The sequence below is a fragment of the Cavia porcellus genome, unplaced genomic scaffold (assembly GCF_034190915.1).
Source record: "Cavia porcellus strain 051 isolate PalLab524CR breed Dunkin Hartley unplaced genomic scaffold, mCavPor4.1 scaffold_18, whole genome shotgun sequence".
In the NCBI taxonomy this organism is placed as follows: Eukaryota; Metazoa; Chordata; class Mammalia; order Rodentia; family Caviidae; genus Cavia; species Cavia porcellus.
This window is the reverse complement of record NW_026947501.1, coordinates 9469247-9492509: the sequence shown is the minus strand read 5'-3', so window position 1 is coordinate 9492509 and position 23263 is coordinate 9469247. Positions and strand designations below refer to the sequence as shown.

The following is a 23263-nucleotide window of genomic DNA, read 5'->3' as shown; positions in this document are numbered from 1 at the left end:
TTAAGAAATATCTGAATTCAGCCCTAGCTTTCTTTCTTTCTTTCTTTTCTTTTCCTTTTTTTTTTTTTTTTTTTTTTTTTTTTTTTTTTGTACTGAGGATCGAACTCATGACCTTGTGCTTGCCAGGCAAGCACTTATACTACTGAGCTAAATCTAGTTTTCTTAAGAAATATCTCAGTATCCATCCAGAAACACTGACATAAATTCAATAGCATCGCCTATGGTAGGGCCTGTATTTAAATTTCCATCATGGGGCAGTCCCTGAGGACCAGCCTCTGGGGGCCTCTCCTGAACTGACAGGGAGAGGGCAGTTCGAGACAAGCTACTGACCGCGTGACAGTCAGCTGTCAGTGCGGGGCGAGGGGCAGATTTTGGCTAGCTCTTATGGTATTCCTTTCCTGATAAATAAGACGGTTGAGAGCAACCACACTTCTTGCCTGCATGATTGTGACTGTTACTTGTACTGAAAGCAAATTCATAAAATGAAAATCTGTATAATTGGTCAGATTTGCATTTGATCCTTGGAAAGACTGTCTTTTATGAAGGTACCTTCTCCAGGCTCTGAAGGATGCTGACATATAAATCATTCTTATGTTTAGGGAATAGGGAATATTCATTGAATCTCTCATCTAGAGCATAGAATTTGGTTTTGTTTTAAAAGTGTTTGTGCCCGATCTGGGTAGGTGTGAGAGTGTATTCTGTCCAGATTGCGCCTTTGGGTGAGTAGAAGCTACAGTTACTGGCAAGACTGTGGAGCCTTGTGTCAGCTTCCTGACAGCTGGCAGGTCTCTCCTAACACGTTTGTGTTGGAAGCTCGCGATGTGTGTGTGATGCTTTTAATCCTCCTACATTCATGATTCCTTCTTCTCACTGTTTCCTGCTGATCACTCCAACAATTCCTGTTCTCTATGAACTTAAGACTGTTTTCTCTTAAAACACCCCAATGGGATTTATCTCAGAGAAACTTCCTATGTCAGCTGTAGGAGTTAAAAATCTTTGCAGCTCGCAATCAAAATGTAATTAAACAAAGAAAGACAGGTGTGGGGTCCTCAGAGCTCCAATTAGAATGAGAAATAAAAATAACATGTCAGCCTCACATGCCTGGCCATTGCTGTAGTCTCCAATATTTATCAGTCAGCCCTCCAGAGAAACATCACTCACAAGCCGACTCCTGGCTTCCACCTGTGGACTACCATTGTTTGTTAGATGTTGTTGCTGGCTGCCATGGGCTCTTACTGCCATGGCAACCTAACATTCAAGTTTCTAATTCTCTTGGTGATTTTTCTGAAAAGATCACAATTATTTATCAGTCCTACCTATAAACTTGGGTTTTACCTATAAGCCCATGAATGTTTGTTTGGTACTGGGAATCGAACTCAGGACTCTGCACTTAAGACCATGAATGTTAACCCATAATTCAACTACTACAAATTTGTCAGAAAATATGGTGTAATTTCAGTGGAAAATATATAAAACAAGCTTCAATACATAAGATGTCATGATAATGAAAAACCAAGCTTAAAAGTCATCCTAATTTACTAAAAATAACTCTGCTATGAAAGAATGATATATGGACAAATTACGTATTCTGACATTAAATAGAAATAATAAAAATGGATTTGTGCTTTGAATTCAGCTGTCACTAGAGATTTTTAAAATGTTATATCCTTGCACTTAGTTACTTGTATTTACCTTTGAATCAAAATTAGGATTCAGGGAAAGTGACAGAATTTTCGATGTGGTTAGAAGACAGAATATAAAGTAAAGTGGCCTTTATTTTAGGATGTGTGACGTCGGGGCCTGGCTTTCTCTGCTGGACAGGTGGTGTGGGGGGCATACATAGCTTTAGTCTGGGGTGGTGCCCATAGGGGCACTGCTGACGCCCAAGTGGCCCATCGGAATTCATTTCACGCCACAGGTAAAATGACCTCAAGGCAAACGTCCCTCCGTCCCTTGGCCTCTCACTGCTGTAGTGTCCCCTTTAGGGCAAAATCCTTTTGGAAAGCAGCCTCAGGCTTGGCAGAGCAGAGTCTCAGTCCTAGAAGGGGTTTGTAAAGCTGCTGTGGTCGATGAACTAAGCAGAAACTTGAAATGTGCGTGTGAATCAGGTGCTGGGCCTGGGACTACCCTAAAAGGAAACCACGTGAGTTTCCTGGAAGGTGAGAGGCATGCAGAGGACTCATCCTGTGGCCTCAGCTGACAGCCAATAGCCAGCCAAGCCTTAGTCCTGACAGTCGTGACAGGTCATGCCGGGCCAGTCGCCCACCGCTCGAGCAGGGTGACTCAGAGCAGGGGAACTCTGCATCTGATAAGACGATCTGACATGAAAAGCACGGGCAGATTCTGCTGCTGAGTAGCCAGCCCAAATGGAAACTCTCCCCTCTCCTGCCAGGTGTATACTTGGTAATGCACCATTTATAATCGTAAAACATCGTACCATTTTTCTCTTTTGATGAGGCTCATTTGAGATAGAATTGCTCAGAATTCCAACATTTACAGAGCAAGGATTGCAGCAGTACCACAGACAGAATACATACATGCAACCCCCCAAAATACTGATACCAATGAGTATACCATAAAATTCATAATGTCACTGGCAAGAGGACATGATTAACTCAACAGTCTTTAAGATGATCACTGCTCAAGAAAAATGGAAATGTTCTGAAACCGTGTAACACACACATGACATTCAATAGACGTTTCCTTAAATTTGACAAACCTGTACTTTACATGGCAAAAACTGAAAGCAGCGCTTGTTGGTTGGTTGGTTGCTTGGTTGGTTTGTTGTTTGATTGAGAGAGGGTCTTGCTGCATAGTTCAGGCTGGCTTTGAGCTCACTATGTAGCCCAAGGTGGCCTTGAACTCATGATAATCCTCCTGTCTCAGCCTCCCCCGTGCTGGAATGACTGGATATACACCAGCTGAAAGAAACTTTTTAAAGCTATCAAGTCAAAACAAATTTGGATCAAACATGGGGAAAAGAAAAAAACACTGAGCCATAGCTGGTGGTGCCTGCCAATAATCCCAGCAGTTTGGCAAGCTGAGCACTAAGGCAGAAAGATCGCAAGTTCTAATCTTGTCTGAACAATTTAGTGAGACCATGTGTCAAAATAAAATGAAATTTTAGAAAGAGTTGAGTGTTTAGTGAGGTGGTGCACACCTGTAATTCCAGCACTTGGGAGGATGAGACAGGCAGATAGCTGTGAGTTTGAGGTCAGCCTGGGCTACATAATAAGTTCAAAGACAGCCTGGGCTACATAGCAAGACCCTGTTATATATATATATATATATATATATATATATATATATATATATATTTAAAGGAGTGAATTTTGAGTAAAGCACACTATCTTCCAAATTGTGGTGGACCTCATCCAATCAAAGTAAAAGTGTTCCTATCTGGAAAATCAACATTTGAACACAAGCTAAATTCTGTTTCTTCACACAAAGAATGCTTATTTATCTGTAAAGTAGTAAATCTGGAGGAGAGATTATATAACTATAAGAGAAGAATTCTATATCAATGGGAGGATGAAAAAGGACTAAGATTGAGAAAAGAGTGAGGGAAGCCCAAAGGGGACTTCAGACTTACTCACGTTTTATTTAAAATTTGCATGGAGGGCTGGGGATTTAGCTCAGTGGCATAAGCGCCTGCCTTGCAAGCAGGCAGTAGTGAGTTCGATCCCCGGTACTGATAAAAAAGAAAAAGACAAAAAAAAAAAATTTGTATGGAGACTATATGCATGCATTACCTGTGTCATTAACAATTATACACATTGTATCTGTTTTGATTTCTCAATTTTGCAGAATGGTGGCTTAGCAAGGTTGAATACCCGTGAAAGTTTGTACTGTAGATAGTGGTAGAAACCGAACTAGAAGCCTGACTAGAACTGTTGTGGGTAGGACAGTACACCGAACTTTCCTGAGCGAGAGAATTTTGCAGCATGCTGCCTTCAGACTTGTCAGCATTGCTTCATCCTTGGGTGTCCACCAGCTGGCCCAGACTTGGGGCTCATCAGTCTCCACAATCACGTGAACCAATTCCTTAAAATAAACCTCCTTTGTAAACAGACACCTCCTATTGGCTCTGTTTCCAAGTAAAACATCTGTATAAATACAATTGCACACTATGTAACAAGATTTTGGTCAATCGCAGAACACATATATAAAGGTCCTGGGAAGGCTGCAGGCCAGGACAGGGAAAGTTAAAGGGCCTCAGTGAGGTTTCTGGCAGATAGTTACATCTAGGAATAGCTAGTAAACACAGAGTAGCTAGGAAACAGGAGAGGGCTGATAAGGGTGGCCTGGCTCACTTCATGCTGCGGCTCCACTTCCTCTTCCCTTCACCTCTAAGCACAAAAGAAGCAGAGGGGAGCGTATATTATAGAACTCACTTGTGTATAATGTATACACTAACCCTGAACACTCACACACCCACATATAAGTACATATGTATTTATTACTCTCACCATGTTAATACACTCAAATGCACATGCATCCTTTTTACTAACTCAGCCTTCAATACATCCTGCTGTAAATCTCACAAGACAAGAATCTGGACAGCACAAAGAAACCAAACAGACCCAGAGTGCACATGTGGGCAGCTGAAGGGGCAGCTCTGAGGCTCTGCAGGAGGGTCAGACCTCCTCACTACGCAATAACATAGACTTGAAATGAAGACTGAACACCAGCTCTGGGCTCCCTGCGTCACTGCAACAAGGTATCGGTCTAACTACTTATGTTCTCTCCTTCTCCCGATGCAGTAACTTTGCTTCTCCATTCTCTTTCCTTTCCAAAAAAGCGTTTCTGTCTCTCCTTCTAAACTGGTAACCCTAAGATTTCTTTTATTGATGTAAGGTTTTTATGAATCCTAAATAAAAACCTACCCTCACTAGCTATAACAAATCTTGTACAAATTAAGATTATATATTTAAAAAGCAAAATAAAAGACCCATGTTACAAAACAGGGCAGTAGACTTTAGTGAGGTGGTGGTAAAAATGGTCAAGACCCAAGCCAAAAGTCATCGGTAGATATGGTAAACACATACCAATAAAATTTTTTTCTTTTTTTTTCTTTTTTCTTTTCTTTTCTTTTTTGCCCTTTTCTTATTTTCTCTTCTCTTCCCTTCTCTTCTCTTTTCTTTTTTTTTTTTGGAGGGGTACCGAGGATTGAACTCACAACCTCATGCTTGCCAGTCAGGCACTTACGTCATTGAGCTAAACTCCCAGTGCCCTTAAATTTTTTTAAAGTTATAATGGAGCCACAAAATTCCTACTGCCTACTGACATTGTAGCCCTCACAACTTGGTAGCAAAATGCGTTATTTGGGCGTCCATAATGACGCCATTGGAAACAAACTTGCTGCATTGGAGTCCACATAATAGTAGAAAATATGTAGTTACGTATCATATATAATTCTGGATAATAATAAACAGTGGTGTTACTGGATTATGCCTTTAATGTGTTGGACTTTTTGTTGTGCTGCTGTAAACATTCACACGCAGACTTTCATGTTCTCATTTTTTTGAGGGGAACACCCAAGACTAAATTGCTGAGCCACACAGCAATTCCACGTCGAACCTCTCCAGGAAAGGCCAGGCTGTTTCCAAAGGAGCTGCCTCATTTTACACCACAGGCCACCTCCACGCCAGGCTCAGCTCTGTCCACCCTGCCATTTTACCTGTCCTCGTGCGAAATGCTTTCCCTTTGGTTTTATCATTTTTCTAATGACTAATGCTATCAAGTATATTTTCCTGTGCTTATTGGCCTTTTGTAAATCTTTGAAGAAATGTCTGTTCAGGCCTTTTGCCAGTTTTTTAATCATCTTTGTTACTGATTTGTGATAGTGCTTTACATATTCCCGATATAAGCTCTTTTTCAGACAAAAGAGTCCCAATTCATGAATTTTGTTTTCAGTTTCTTGATGATGTCCTTTGAAACATAGAAATTTTTAATTTTAAATAAATCATTAATTTTAAAATTTTGCTTCTTGTAGCTTTTGTATCATGTCTGAGAAACCATGGCCTATTCTGAGGTCACAAAGACATACTTGTATCTGTTTTGTCACAAGAGTTTTATACTTTTATCTCTGACAAGTCTTTGACTATTCTTAAGTTAACCTTTAAAAAAAGAAGAATATGATTTGTTGCAGTATGATATCTTTAACTCCTTTAGGAAGATACCTAAAAGGAGACTAGATAGGTTGAATAAAATTTTTAGTTTTAGTTTTTTTAGGAATCTATGTTCTGATTTCTATGCTTATCAAAGCACAGCTCATGCCAGGCCTGGTGACACATACCTAGAAATCCCAGCACTCAGGAGGCTGAGGCAAGAGGATCGTTGTGAGTTTGAGACCAGCCTGGGCTACGAAGTGAGCGGAAGGCCAGCCTGAGCTGCACAGCAAGACCCTGTCTCAAAACAAAACAAACAAACAAAAAATCTACATACAGCTCATAGTAGCTAAACCTTAAAAGTATGTCTATCAACAGATGAATGGATAAAGTAAATATGGTATTTATACACAAAGGAGTACTACTCTGCCATAAGAAGGGTAAACTTGAGTCATTTATAGGAAAATAGACACACTTCGAGACCATAATGTTAACTGAAGTAGATACACAATCTTAAATACTGCATGGCTTCTCTCATGTGAGAAACCCAAAATGTAAATAAAGAGTACAATAAAAGATAGATAGGGAGATACGTTTTTTTTCAAAAGGGAAGAGGACTGAGACATACAGGATTGAAAACGAAGGGGAAGAAAATACAAAAAGAATGAAGATGTGTTATTTACACACACCAACTCCCCAAAAGGAATGTAATCATCATTACCGAAAACATGCACCAATAAAAATAATTAATTTTAAAAATGTGATTTGCATAGTTCTTTGTTCAATAGAATTAAGGCTTTTTGTTTGGTTAGTTGGCTGGGGTTTTTGCACTGGGGATTGAACATGGGGCCTAAAGCATGCTAGGCAAGGATTCCTACTGAGCCACATCGCCAGTCCATTATACTTTATTTCAGGTTAGTTTAGTTTAGTTTTTATGTTTTTGCACTGGGGATTGAATCCAGGGCCTTCTCACTGACCCTTTTCCCCCAGACCTTTTTATGTGTTTATTTTTCTTATTTTGAGTCAGGATTTCACAAAGTTGCAAGTTACTCAGGCAGGGTTCAAACTTGTGTCCTCCTGCTTCAGCCTCCCAAGTAGCTTGATTTACAAGTACATGCCACCAAGCTCTGCTTTAGGTTAACTTATATGCTGCTGATATTATTCTTTTGTGTGTAGACATCCAGCTGTCCTAGCACCATTTGTTAACAAGACAATTCTTCCCTAACAAATTGTCTTGGAGCACTAATCAAAAATCAATTATCTATAAATTAAGAATTTATTTATGGAGTGTCAATTTTATTCTATTGATCTATGTTTGGCTGTTTGCTAATATTACACTGTTGAGTAATGTAGCTTTATAATGAGTTTGAAAATCACAAAGTGTGAGCCTTTAAATTGCTCTTCTAAGGATTGGACATATGTGAGGCCCTGAGTTCAATCCTTAGCATTCTGGAACAAACAAACAAAGAGGGGAGGGAAGAGGGGGGACAAAAGGAGATTGTTTTCCACCTGAGTTTTGGGATCAGTTTTAATTTCCATGTTTAAGAAAAGCAGCTGACATTTACCTATATATTTTTGGCACTGAGTATTCCACCTAGGTCTATGCACGCAGAGCAAGTGCTCTCCACAGAGCTACATTCCCAACCCTTTTTAAATTTTAAGGCTGGTCTCACTAGGTTGCCCAGGTTGGCCTTAAACGTGCTTTCCATCTCTCCTTCAGCCTCTCAAGTAACTGGAATTACAAGCGTGCAGCATCACCCCTGACTGCAACCTGGATCTCAATACAGACTGCACAGATTCTGTACAGAAACTGTAAAGTATTGCCACCTTAGCATTATTGTCTTCTGATTCATAAACGTGGGATACCTTTCCATTTGTTTAGATGTTAATTTTTTTCAGCAATGTTTTGTAGTCTTTAGTACTCTAAAGGTTGAACTTCTTTCTTTTGTCAAATTGGTTTCTAAGTATTTTATTTCTTTTGATATTTTTGTATATGGAATTGTACTTATTAGTTTTAGATTATTCATTGGTAGTTGCAGAAATACCATTTATTTTTGGATATGAATCTTGTATATTCTAAGCTCTTTTTAAGCCTAAGACTTTTTGCAGATTTCTCTGGCTCTTCTCTGTCTCCATTTGCAAATAAAGATAGTTTTACTTTTTGTTTTCCAGCCTGAATGGCTCCTACTTCTTTTTCTTGCCTGACTAGGACATCTAGAACAAAGTTAAACAGAAGTGATGAAAGTAGATATCCTTGTCTTGTTCCTAATCTTAAGGGAAAGCTTTCAGTCTTTCACTACTAAGTATGATGTCATCTGTAGATTTTCACAGATACTTTTTATTAGATTGAGGAAATTCCTTTCTATTGCTAATTTATTGCACAATATTATCATGAAATGGTGTTGAATTTGTCAAAGATTTACTTTTGAAAGTAATCTGAGTTCTATTTTATTTTCATTTAGATATCACTTAAAATTATTTTATACCTTATTAAAGTAAGTAGGGTTATTCACAGGGCTTAGTTGGTGTAATGTTCACCAATTTTGAAACAGTATGTATTGAATCATGTTGGAGTTGAAAACACTTAAAGAGCTAAATTAATCAGGGGAAAAGCTTTACTTCTAGAAGCACAATATAAAATGCAGAGGCCCATCAGATCGTATCCTATGCTTTAGTGTAAAATTTGTGCTTATAAACCACTCAATCAGTGGTCGACTTCAATTTAAATCACTGTAGGGGTTTAATTCTAGCTGGGACTTCCAAATCCTCATTACAGAACATTTTGTTAGTTATGACTGGACTATTGCAGAGCACATTCAGAACAGATTCCAAATGTGGTTTATTTACCAGAAGTAAAACATAACATTTTGAATTTTAATTTACATCATCTACACTGCTGGGCTTGGTGGCTCGGGCCTATAATCCAGCACTCAGAAAGCTGAAGCAAGAGGATGCCATGAGTTAGAGGCCAGCCTGGGCTACACAGTGAGTTGAAGGCCAGCCTGAACTACAGAGCAAGGCCCTGTCTCAATAAATAAATAAGTAAATAAATAAATAAAAGTGTTCTATGCTAATTATTCTCAACACAATATGGTAGTGGCTAAATTTTTTAAACTTTTTTTGAGGGGTCATACTGGGAGTTGAATTGAAGATATTGCACTTGCCAGGTAAGTGCTAATTGTTAACTTATTTTAAAAAAGAGATTTGATGATCATACTTATGCCAGTCACATAGCCAAATTTTAAAAACTTACCAGCACATGACCCACTGGCTGAGAGGAATGCCACACCACCCTCAAACCTTGCACCTGTACCCCCACACACTTCCTGCATTACCTGCCAGCCTGGAGGAATGCCATACCACCAGCCCGCTGCCCTTGGCAACCCTCCCCATCTCTTAGACCAAATACTTCATCTTTGGCTCCCATTCCTCCTTCCAGAACCTTGAACTGCAATGGATTAACCATGTTGGGCTGATGGGAGACTCAGAAACCCCTCATCCAAATGGAAGACCTCAGCAGGCTCCAATCACTAGGGTAAAGTTGCCCCTAAAACAGAGCTCTTTAGAGGGTAAATAGCAGTAGCAAAGCTCCCCACAGCTGCAAGACCTTGGAGAGCTTAGCAAGGGTGTGGGTGACTTCTTCCTCCATAGAGGACATCAGACAGGTTGAGGAGTGTGCCAATAAGGGCTATCCCAACTTGGAGAAAGTTAAAAGGGTTTATGAGATACCCACTGACACAGAAGGGTCTCAGCTGAGACAAACACTATAGACAGGGAGATCTGGTGACCTGTATTAACCTGAAGACACAGCAACAGCAGGAACTGAGGGTGGACTTACATCAATACTCTTAGGCTAATCAGCCCAGGAAGAATATAGGACTCACCCAACAGGACCTGCAGGAGAAATTCAGGTGGCTGGCCCTCCTCTTCATTGTGGTACTCAATAATCAGACAAACATCAACCACACAGTAGGACCCTAAGATATATACTACTGACACTTGTGACTACTGGGATTGAAAAACCAAATATTAGTCCAAAATGTGAAAATGACAAAATGAAAAAGCAAAATGCAATCTCAAACATCTAGTCCATCAGGAGTAAGAAGAGGCGACAGTAAAATAGAGGGTTTAAGTCATACACCAGAAATCTCTGAAAGATAGCAAATGAAATAAAGAAACAAATCCATGAGGTTACAGAGGAAATCAAATTAGAAATATTTTCTCATATAAAGACAGAAATAGCAACCTTAGTAAATGAGTTGCTCATCATAACTAGAGAAGAAACAGATAAAAACAATACAGGAGCACAGGAAGCTGACTGAAACCTTGAGTGAACTAAATGAACTAATATAGAAAGCAAGTAGAATCCATGAAACAAATTCAAAGAGACATCCAAGAAAACAAAAAATTCTGTTGAAAGCTGGCAAAACCATTTAAATGAAGCTAAGGATAGAATTTTGGACCTTGAGGACAGCATTGCAGATAGCAACCATGAAAGGGTAGAACTTTTAAAAATAATAAAGCAGCATGAAATGACTATACATCAGCTTCAAGATGATACTAAGAGCAACAATATAATACTAATGGGCATCAGTGAAGATGCAGGAGTCAATGCAAATGACAAAGGTAAACTATTAACAGAATAATAAAAAAATTTCCCAAAAATGGGGGAAATCTGATATGCAAATAAGTGAGGCATATACAACACCCAGACATATAAAAATTAAGATCCCAGCCATACAGCATAAAAACAGAATACTGAAAGCTGTTAGAGAAAAGACACAACTCACCTATCAAGGAAAGCCTATGAGAATCACAGCAGACTTTTCAACACAAACCTTTTTGGTTAAGACAAGCTTGGAGTGAAGTATGTCAGCCTGAAAAGAAAAAATTTTCACCCCAGATTGATGTACCGAGCAAAACTGTCTTTCAAATTTAATGGAGAAACAAGATACTTCCAGGACAAAGAACAACTGAAGAAATTCATGTCCGCCAAACCAACCCTAGAAGAATATTGAAACACATGCTAGATAGAGTTAAAAATGACCACAATCTCCAGAACAACAACAGAAAGAAGCCACTAGGCAGGGAAAGAAATTAAACAAGGGAGAAAAACAGAAAACAAACAACAGGAACATAAAATGGCAAAGTTGAGCCAGTACATATCAGTGATACCCATAAACGTAAATGGCTCAATTCACCTATGAAAAGAAACAGGTTGAAGAATGGATCAAGAAAATAATATGCTGTATACAAGAAACACATCTGACCGAAAAGGAAACTCACAGGTTAAAAGTCAAAGGATGGAAAACAATATTCCATGCAACAGGAACCCAGAAAAAAGCAAGAGTAGCTATTCTGTTTGCAGACAAAGTGAACTTCAAACCTAAAATGATTAAGGGAGATAAAAAAGGCCACTACATACTTGTTAGTGAAAAAATTCAAGAGGAAGAACTAACAATTATAAGTATACATGTACCAAATACAGGAACACTCAACTATGTAAGACAGATACTAATGGATATGAAAAACCAAATACACAAGAACACAGTTATAACAGGGGACCTTAACAGTCCATTGTCACAAAGAGATAGATCAACTAGACAAAAAGTCAGCAAAGAAATAATAGAACTGAATCATACCTGTGAGCAAATGGACTTAGTAGATATTTACAGAGTGTTCCACTCAATCACATCAGAATATACATTCTTCTCAGCTGTGCCTGGGACATTCTCCAAAATAGACCACATATTATCCCATAAAATATTCTTAAGTAAATGCAAAGGTATTGAAATTATCCCATGAGTACTATCAGACCATAGTGCACTGAAATTGGAAATTAATGGCCAAAAAAATTCAAAACCTACATATATACAAGGAACTTAAATAACAACCAGTGGGCTACAGATGAAATTAAAGAAGAAATAAAGCTGTACCTACAATTCAATGAAAATGCAGGAAAAAAACATACCATAATCTATGGGATGCAATGAAAATGGTCGTAAGAGGGAAATATATAGCAATAAATTGTCATATCAAGAAAACAGAATGAGCACAATAAACAACCTAATTCTTCATCTCAAACTTCTAGAAAAGGAAGAGCATCAAACCCAAAGCTCATAGAAGAGAGGAAATTGTAAAGATCAGAGCAGAAATTAATGCAATTGAAACTAAAAAAATACAAATAATTAATGAATCAAAGAGCTGGTTTTTTGACAGAATAAACAAAATTGATAAACCTCCAGCCAACCTGATCGAGAAAAAGAAAGAAAAAACTCAACAAGGACTGAAAAGAGGGAAATTGCTACAGATCCCATGGAAATTCAAAAGATCATGAGCACCTGCTGTGAACATCTCTACTCACATAGACTAGAAAACAGAGAAGAAATGGACAGATTTCTACAAACATATAAACTATGAAAACTCAATCAAGAAGGTATAACAATTTTTAATAACCCAATATCAGCTAACAAAATTTTAAAAGTGATTAAAAACTTACTAACAATAAAAGCCCAGAGCCTGATGGATTCATGGCTACAAGAAATTTAAAGAAGATTTGACAGCAATACTCCTTAAAATATACAATGAATTTGAAAAGGAAGCAATCCTCCCTAAATCATTCCTGGAAGCAAGTATTACTCTGAAACCAAAACCAGAAAAAGACCCAACCAATAAGAAGAACTATAGGCCAATCTCACTAATGAACATTGATGCAAAGATTCTCAATGAAATATTGGCAAATAGAATGCAGCAAATCATCAAGAAGATTGTATATCACGACCAAATGGGATTCATTCCAGGAATTCAGGCATAGTTTAACATATACAAATCAATAAGTGTAATACACCACATCAGCAGACCCAAAAATAAAAATCACATGATCATCTCAATAGATGCAGAAAAATCTTTTGATGTAGTCCAACATCCATTCATGATAAAAATCCAACATAAACTCTGAATAGATGGTATCTACCTCAATCTCATAAAGGCCATTTATGAATAAACAACAGCCAACATTATACTAAAGGGACAAAAACTGAAAACTTTCACTCTAAAATCAGGAACAAGACACTGTCACCACTCCTATTCAACATAGTTCTGGAAATATTAGCCAGAGCAATTAGACAAGAGAAAGAAATAAAAGGAATAAAGATAGGAAAAGAAGAAGTTAAATTATCATTATTTGCAGATGACATGATACTTTACATAGAAGACCCAAAAAACTCCATTAAAAGATGGCTAGAGGTAATAAACAAATTCAGCAGCATAGCTGGATACAAAATCAACACTCAAAAATCAATAGCATTCCTGTACACAAACAAGAAACCCCCTGAGAGAGAAATTATGGAAATATGACCTTTAACAATAGCATCTAAAAATTTAAATACTTAGGAATCAACCTAACCAAGAATGTAAAAGACCTATATGCTGAAAATCATACTACTCTAAAAAAAGAAGACTGAAGAGGATATTAGAAAATGGAAAGATATTCCTTGCTCTTGCTAGGAAGAACCAACATTGTGAAAATGGCCATACTCCCAATACTGTTATACAGGTTTAAAGCAATCCCTATTAAAATACCATTAGCATACCTCACAGATCTAGAGAAAAAATTCCTAAAATTTGTATGGAAAGTGAAGAAACCTAGAATAGCAAAGGTGATTCTGGGCAACAAAGGCAAGGCAGGAGGCATCTCAAGTCCTGACTTGAAACTATGCTACAAAGCCACAGTGATAAAATCAGCATGGTACTGGCAAAGAAATAGACCTGAGGATCAATGGAACAGATTAGAAAATGCAAACACAGTTACAAAGACACTCAGACACCTTATATTTGACAAAGGGACTAAACACGTCCACTGGAAGAAAATAGCCTCTTTAATAAATGGTGTTGGAGAAACTGGCTTTCCACATGCTGAAGACTAAAACTAGATCCATATCTATCACCAAGCATTAAACTAAAGTCCAAATGGATCAAAGACCTGACTATTAAAAGAGAAACACTAAATCTACTGGAAGACAAAATAGGTAGAAGTCTTGGAGACATAGGCAGAGAATTCATGAACAAAACGCAAGCCACACCAGAAATACTTCAAAGAATCAACAACTGGGATCTTGTATTATTGAAAAGTTTTTGCACTTCAAAAGAAACCACCAACGAAATGAAAAGAAACCCACAGAATGGGAAAGAATTTTAGCCAACAATCCCTCAGACAAAGGACTTATATCCAGAACATATAAAAAATTGAAAAACATCAAGCCCCTCAAATTCAAAGACCCTCTCCAAAAATGGGCATCTGAGATGAACACACATTTCTCAGATGAAGAAATACAAATGGCAAATAAATACATGAGGAAATGTTTACCATCACTGGTCATTCAAGGAATGCAAATTAAAACAGCATTGAGATTTCATCTCACTCGGGAAAGAATGACTGCCATTAAGAAATCAACTGTTAACAAATGTTGGTGAGGCTGCGAGGGAAAAAGAAACACTGCTCCATTGCTGGTGGGAGTGTAGATTGGTACAACCACTGTGGAAATCAGTATGGAGATTCCTCAACAAACTAGGCCTGGAAGTTCCATTCAATCCAGCTTTTCCCCTCTTGGGTATTTTTCCAGAAAAACTGGAAAGGTCATGTCATAGTGATATATGTGCACCCATGTTCATAGCAGCACAATTCATAATAGCTAAATCTTGGAAATAACCTAAATGCCCATCAACTGCAGAGTGGAAGAAAAAGATGTGGTATTTTTATACCATGGAATATTACTCAGGTATAAAAAGGATGATTTTGCAACCTTTATAGGTAAATGGAGGCAACTTGAGGCCATCCTCATAAATGAAATAAATAAGACTCACATTAGTAAATATCACATTGTGTCTCTAGCATAAAAAATAATAAAAACTGAAAGAGTAATAAGATCCAAAGTGTATAATAGTTACTGTAAAAATGAAAGGGAAGGAAAGAGCTCAGAAAGATATAACTGTATGTATAGTGTGTAAGATAGACAACCATATTAGTAAATTTTTGCTGGATCATTGAACAGAAGGGTTTGTACTGTCAGTGTTTGAGTATCTGTCCACTTTTTATGCTTTGATTTTATAACTTGAACAACCATTTCTAAAATCACAATAGCGATTTCTTAATGTTAATTTTTTTTGAGTTCATGTTACTCTACCTTGTTCTGTTTTTTTCTTTCTTTCTTTCTTTAAATGAATTTAACAAATAATAAATAAAAATAAACTTATTGGCCTACCATCATTTTCATCAGCTGGTCACATGTGTGTTCTAAATATGGCAGCAACACGTGAATCTTTCATCTTAGATTTTTTGTGTGTGTGTTTTTGAGACAGGCTCTCTCTATGCAGTTCAGGCTGGCCTTGAGCTCACTTTGTAGCCCAGATTGGTCTCAAACTCACAACAATCCTCTTGCCTCAGCCTCCGGAGTGCTGGGATTTCAGGGGTGAGCTCAGTAATGGTCATTTTTAATAATCCCACAGCTACATAATGCTTTTCCTTAACTATTTCATAGATATTCGTGAAGGCCAGAACATATTACAATGCTCCCAGTCCCTAAGGTATGTCACCTGTAAATTGCTATTACTATCTGAATTATATTGTTATGCTTTAAATTCAAAATTAGTCAAGCATGGTGGCTCATGGGCGTAACCCAGTACTCAGGACGCTGAGGCAGAAGGATCCCTGTGAGTTCAAGGCCAGCCTGAACTACATAGCAAGACTCTGTCTCAAAAAAATCAAATAAAAAATAAACTAAAATGTTCTCTGAAAAACTCATGTTGGGAAAGTCACGATTACGTTTTCCCTCTTAGTGGGAAGCCCCTGAGCTCCTAGAAAATGAGTGCTCATCTACAAGGGCACCAAAGATAGGCATTTCTTTATAGCCTACATAACAGCCATCCCTGGGTTGGAAGGAAATCCGAATTCATGCTAATCCAGGAAGGCACACAGCAGGGTTTTGGCTGAGCTGGGCCCTAGGCAGAGGTTTATTGTGTAGCTGGCAGGAGAGACTCTCATTCAGGCTCTTTGATTATTGATTTAATTTTCTGCTTGGGAATGCAGTTGGAGTCAATCATAGCTTTTGTTTATGGAAGCACGTTTTGCTAATGACTAGAGACCCACCCTGGGAAAGCGTCTGATTTTGATTGTCTTTCTGCCCTGAGATGATTAGGATTTATTTCTCAGCCAGGCATGGTGGTACATGCCTGTAACCCCAGCACTCAAGAGTCTGAGGCAGGAGGATCACCAAGAGTTCAAGCCAGCCTGACATACATAGAGACCCTGCTCAAAAAACAAACAAACAAACAAACAAAAAAGGAGTTTGGTCTAGTGTCATGCATAGGGTCACTCTTCTTCTGTTCCTCCTCCACTGCTCTTCCCTTAAGAAATAACACAGTTTACCACAGCAGTGTTTATCCAAGTCACTTCTCTTTCCCTTTAGCTCCTGGATTCCAGGTCCAGAATTCTGAAACAGTTGAATTTTCCCCTCCCTGTGCCCCTTCCAGAGTGAACTAACTTTCACTTAGTTCTGGGCCATATTCTTAAAAACTGGTCTAGATTTAATTCTCAAACTTCCAAAGAATAAATGTAGAGGTTTTAGCCCAAATTTAATCAGGCTTTTTATCCTTAAGCAAAACTGGAAAATAACTCCTTTCATGTCTCTCCCCTTAAGAATGCTGTTCCACATTCTGACTGGTTTTTATAGCAAAGATAAGTTCATTGCTAGGATCATGATGAGTTTAATAACAGTGTTAAAGAACAGCTGCAGTAGCCACAGCCCCAGGGCCCTGAGGATTGCCTCCTTCTCCCCCTCCTTGCTTACTTGCTTTTTTTTTCCCCTGAGACAGGGTCTTGCTACATAGTTCGGGCCAGCCTTGAACTCCCTATGTAGCCTAGGCTGACCTTGAACTCATGGTGATCCTCCCGCCTCAGCCTCCTGTGTGTTGGAATTACAGGTATGTTAAAGGTCTCCTGACCTTTAACAGTGTGTCCTTTTACATGTGGCTATCAAAATAGCTTTTTTGGCTATCACCTGTGGCTATTAAGCAACCATGGCTGTCAAAATACCAATGAGAAGTCTGTTTAGCTGGCTATTTTAATCAGACAAATCGTCAGCCTAGAGTCCTTAAAAATCCTTTCATTAGTGTGAAAGGATTTTTTTATCTTCTGAATCTTATTATAGATGATCTCTGTTAATTGATGATACATAAAAAAAAGTTCTGAGTAGTATGTAAAGTTATGAACTTAAAATTGTAAGAGTTATTGTACTTCAGCTTGGCCAAATAATCAGAGTTCACCCCAATTTAAATGTCGTTGTGCAGCAGTATCAGCAGGGGGCAGGGCGGCCAGGAGGGACCCACGATGTAGCAGCACCCTCCTGTGTGCCAACAACAGTCACCCGGCAGTTGGGCAGTTCGGACAGGGCTGGGTGCAGCAGGGAGAAAAGACATCCTGCCCTCAGGCAATCAGCTGATTCAGAAGAAGGCAGTCTGAGATGACAGCAGGTGAATTTAAGAAAGAGTTTAATGCTTGTATTGTTTGACTGGCTTTGCAGACCTAAAGCTGGTAGTCTGAGCCTCTATTTAGAGAATAACAATATGCAATATAGTAACCCTTGTGGATTTGCTACTGTCCTGTTTTTACCAATAGTGTTCTCATTGTTTTGTTTTGATCCATTTAATTGTTTTGTTTTATTTCCTTTAAAAAATAAATTAATTAATTGTGCCAGGTATGACGGCACACATCTGAAATTCCAGTAGTTGGGAGGCTGCCATGAGTTTGAGGCCAGTCTAGCCTGCATAGTGAGTTCAAAGCCAGCCTGAACTACTTACAAGACCTTGTTTAAAAAAAAAAAAAGAAGAAGAAGAAGTCATAGATAAGCCAAGGTTATTGATAACCAGCCATACTCCCTGACTGGATCAGTACTGGCTAAGTGGCTATACTTGTAACCCTATAGACTGACTGCAGTTTGACCTGTGTTGGACCACACTCCTCCTCCTTGTGAACTTTGCTGCATAAGTTAACCCTGACAAAGGGCTTGGTGATAACCTACTCAGGACCTCTCCTGTCTCCTAGGAGCTGTTAGAGTTTTCTGGCACGATAGAGAAATGAAAAAGTACAAAAAAGAAAAAAACAAGTTTACTGAGGACGTGGAAAGAGCACACAGCCATGGTGGTTGGGCTTCTCCTTCAAATGGATAGAGAGGCAGAGGGTTATGTGACCTCTGATCAGAAGTGACCATGGGGAGGATCTTGGGGGTTACTGATGATGGGTGAGGAATGTTTGGAATTCTCTTTGCAGACCGGAAAGGGATCTGTAGTTAGGGCTGAAGAAGAGGAGGAAGGGGTAACAATCCCACTTTGCCCTTCTGCCGCGTTAGACCATAGCCGTATTTTACAGTAATTTATACTAGGGCAAGAATCTTTCAGGAGCTATTCCTAACCCCCAATAAACCTTTCCTACTCTTAAAACAAACAAAAAAAGATGCTTCTGGCACACATAATAGAAAACCTTGTACTGCCTTTAGCAAAATGAAAAGACAGTATTTATTACAAGAACACCAATATCTCTTGGGAGCCAATGTTAAAAATTCAACCAGCCCTTGGAAAAGACGGAAAGAACTGACAAGCAGATGGAATCCAGGCAGTCCTCTTGACACATCTTATAAGCAGGATAGTTTTCTCTTGTCAATTCATGTGAGAAGAACACAAAAACTATCCTGAAATTTCTGAATTTACATATGGAACATGCCAGACTAACTCTCTTTACCTTTTTAAAATCCTTAGAAAAAGAAAAATCTCCTTAGCTCGATTTGTTTCATGACCTATTAACAGATGCAGACAGTGCTGCCTGCCGCCTATGCCTGTGAGCGCGGAGGCCTTCAAATAAATTCACATTAGGTCTTGGTAGGCTGAGGAGGCAGTACAAACAACGTTGCTGCCGCCGATCTGGGAGCCCAGTACCTCTCTCAAATTCAACAGCACAATGAATCAACCCTCCTTTCTGGTGGTAAGTGACTAATGGAGCAGAGAAAACCCCAAGGGGCTAAAATCAGTCTCCCTTCCGAGAAATAATCAGTATAAGAATAAGCAGTGTTGGCTTCTCGGTGACATACTTAACCAGACTTCTCTGCCAAAATATACCGGTAGAATAAAATGTCACATTAGATGATGAGTGTTTACTTTATCACTGTTCTGCTTAAATCCTGTGAGTTAAACAAATAAAACCAAAACTACTTTATGATTAAGATGACCAAAAGTAATTAGACTAATAATAAATCAATTTGCGTTTGTGTACTTTATTTGGAAAAGACAAACAATCTAAATGTTAACTTTAAGAAGTCTGTGAACTGACAGTTATCTGATGTTTTGTTAGACTTCACTTTACTAGAGGATTTGCTAGTGAAGGTCAGTATGGCACAGCCTCCTTCGGAAAAAATGCATCACTTTCAAATATAAATTCAAAGTTGAGATTTTTTTTTAAATTAATTTTATTTTTTCCTTTTTCCTTTTTTCCCCTCCAATCCATTTTATTTCAAGGATAAAAAGAAAGAAAAGAAAGAAGAAAAATAAGTAAAATAAATTTAAAAATAAAAGAATTAGGTATATTTTCTGCAGACTTTCCCCTTAAAGATAAATAATTTGCAAGAATAAGTTCTAGCAACACCTGAAACCACTTTTTCCCTAACAGATAATAATTCGCGTTAACTAGGCTTTCTCTAAATATGTTCTCCTAGTCTCATTTTTCAAACTATCTGCTAAATTTAACCACGAAAGCTAAAATTATTATTTTTTCCATAAATGGTGCTAAGGTACTTTAAAGGAGGGTGCAAGGTAGAAATACATCTTGATTTTATTCTGTCTATGACTCGGAGAATTTCTTATTTTAGTTTCTTATACTATGAGCTTTATATAATGACAATGTTTCACAATGTTATTGTAATAAAAGATGAAATGTGAAGACTTAGAAACTATGAAAGTTAACGTTCTGTCTGGAATTTTGGCATTGCTTTACACAGACATCATTTGCATCCTCCTCCTGCAGGGCCTCAAGTAAGTTAACAATATGTATAGTTCCAGAATGCTCTGTTACTTTTAAAACATTTTTGTAAATGTTACTTATCTGGTGATGGAAGCATCACCATCTGAAGAGATCAAAGCTCTGAGATGCCAAGTAGTAAAACTCGGATTTGTAGCTCAGATTCAAAGCCCACTGTTTGATTTAAGGTCTACCTTCTTCCTTTACTGTAATGGAACTCGTCTGTTTAAAGAAACTTCTAATCCAGTTTCTTATCCTAATTTATAATGTAGGAGTTAGAAGATGAAATCTATTGAAGAATGTTGGGCTCACTTTTCTGGACTGATTGGAGATCCGAGAACATCCTGAAGTCACTAACATTTTAAATTCCTTTAATTATTTCTTTAACTCTTAATCCTACTTTTTCACTTATCTGTCTATGCTTTCATCTTCATTAAAAGCGTGGCCTTAAATTTCAAAACATTGCAGGATGACATCACGGACTGATACCAAATGAGAGAAAACAAACTAAAGAGAGGAATAAATGACAAGCCTGATGATTTGGGACACGGGTTTGGCATAGGCCTAGTAACACATACCTGCTTTGAAATGATTTCTTAATGTAGATCTCAATCTCTTTATGGGTCAACAATGCCAATTTCACTGTGATTATAGTGAGAGCTAAGTAAACATATGATGGATGGGTACTGGATGGCTAATGAATGTATGGGTGATGTATGGCATGTGTATAAATCAATGTATTAGTGATCAGCAGAGTAGTTGGTACAAAATAAATACAGAACAATGGAAATTTCAATAGTTAGGTCAGTGAGTCTTTAATAATTCATGTTTGGAAGAGGTTCTAAACATGGGTGATTCACACCAAGGAGGCTGAACACTAGCCAACAGCAAATATCAGCTTTACATTTGCCTGATTCTAGGTCCTGATGTAAGTGCTGATGAAAATGCATATTAGGTGATAATTCGTTCAATGGAGGCCATTTAAACGATGTCCTTAAACAAAAAAACAAAATTTAGAGTTTTCTTATGAATGGAAATGCTGCATGCCACGTTCCAGCTCCAGCCTGTTAGATATTTCATCACCAGTTGTGTGTAAGAAGCAAACCCGTGCATGGCAGATGGCAGCCCCATTCCGGCTTCTCTAAGTGGCTTTCCTCCTGCTCACACCAGTCTGAGGATGCGCTGAACTGAACACATCAGATGACTCCTAAGTACTGAACACTACTTCACAGTGTGACTCAGACCTCCCTGGTTTCCCCTCATCAGTGACAGCCAAGCACTGAAATATGGTCTGAATTCAGAGTCCGGATCTGATGAAAATTTATATGCCAATTGTCATCTGATTTCAAAAAGTTTGTGTGTATATAAAGGTATAGACAAATGAAAAAGTCATCTCAATCAGCCACTAAGTCCTTTATAATAATCAAGGTTCAAACAAGCAACTGGGCTTCATGTAGTCAACACCCAGGTGAAGGAGGGGAGGACTAATCTTGATGTCTCAGTTTTCTTTAACCTCCTCGTGTTTGGTAATTACTGTTTCACTTGTTAAATAACCCCCTTAAGTCCGTGAACTTCTCTGTCCTCCCTGCAATGCCTGGCTAAGCCACCATCTATCGCCTGGTCTCCCTGCATTTAATCTCCCTCCTACCTGTAGTCAGACAGATCTCGCCAAAACACACGTGTGGTCCTATTTCTGCCACTGCTATTTTCCTGCAGCTTAAAAGCCTTCAGTGGGTGCCTTTTATTCTGATAATTAAAGTCAGAGCACCCAGCATGGTCTATAAAAGGCATAGCGTTCTTAGTTACCACAGTGTACTTAGTTATTAGGATTCTTTGTAACTAAAACAGAAACTGACTCTGGATTATTTTAAAAAGTAAAGAAAAGTATTAAAAAGATATTTCCACTAAGAAGAAATTTATTTTGACCCGTTCAGACTAGAAGCAAATTTATAAATTAGGCACGGTGCACATGCATGTAATCAGCGCAGAGGAGGAGGCAGGAGGGCCACCCTGGGGCCCAGCCTATGCAGCCTGCTGAGACCTGGTCTCAGAAAAAGACTAAAGCTATAGCTTAATGAGAAGGCTGAGGCGGAGCTGAAGAATTAGACGCCACAACACGCACTGCCCATTCTCTTGACACCACAGCTAGAGCCGCTGCCCCACCTGCCAAGAGCAAGGGAGAGTTTCTGGCTACTGTGCTTCCTATTCCTGATCCAAAGATCGGGTGGATGCACCTGATGGGCTGAGGGTGGGTCAGGGGTGCAGAGCTGCTGTAAGAGACCAGCTGTCCTGCACCAAGACTGATAAAGTAGAGAGTTTCCCAAATAAGAGGTGCTTCAAACGCTGAGCCCCTCAAACAGGAAAAAAGAGACAAAAGGAGGAGGAGAAAGGGAGAGAGAAGGAAGGAAAGACGTAAAGAAGGAAGGAAGGGGGGAGGGAGGGAGGGAAGATTTTATACTATATATGGTCTGTGACTCGGCCCTTTGCCCTAACCATCCCTGACGCAGGCAGCCAAGGTGAAGGACCAGGAGCCAGCAACCCAGGAAGCTCTCATCACACTCACCTAAAGGAGAAAGGAGACGGTTCCTGGATCCAAAGGAAATAGCAATAGGTGTTAGCAAAGAACTCAGTCTACGTCTGGAAGGGAGGGAGCAAGGGTCTGCCAATCACACAGGCTCTACACTCCGCCTCTGCATCTTTCACTGGCAAACCTGCCTGCGACCAAGAGATGGAACGGAGTAGAGAAAGCACCAGGGCAGACACGGGAGGTGCACTGGAAATGAATCCAGGGTTGCCAGTGTCCTTGTTTGAAGTCCTTTTCCTTACTAGTACTGGATTCTTTCAGTAATTTTATAATCATTAATGTCTCCCAGGCTGACCTTGAATTTACCATCCTCCTGCTTTAGCTTCCTGAGCAGCTGGGATTCCAGGCCTGGGACACTATATCCAGCTCTAAAATTATTTGCTATTAGTAGATTGTAAATTCTCTGAGGTCAAGGATTGCATTTGTCCTTTTAAAGAAGTTTATTAGTACATGTTTGCAGTAAATGATGATTACATTATTGTCATGGAAATCTTGTACATGGATGTGTAC

The 23263-nt window shown here is 38.8% G+C and overlaps 1 long non-coding RNA gene across 1 annotated transcript in view; it reads right to left on the bottom strand.

Moving 5' to 3' along the window:
- The window catches only part of LOC134471259 (uncharacterized), a 60548-nt gene extending 37658 nt beyond the window's left edge, over window positions 1-22890 (bottom strand). The window contains exon 1 of the long non-coding RNA XR_010040544.1: window positions 22733-22890. This is a non-coding gene — a long non-coding RNA (uncharacterized LOC134471259). The remainder of the gene's footprint in view (window positions 1-22732) is intronic.
- Window positions 22891-23263: the final 373 nt, after the last annotated feature.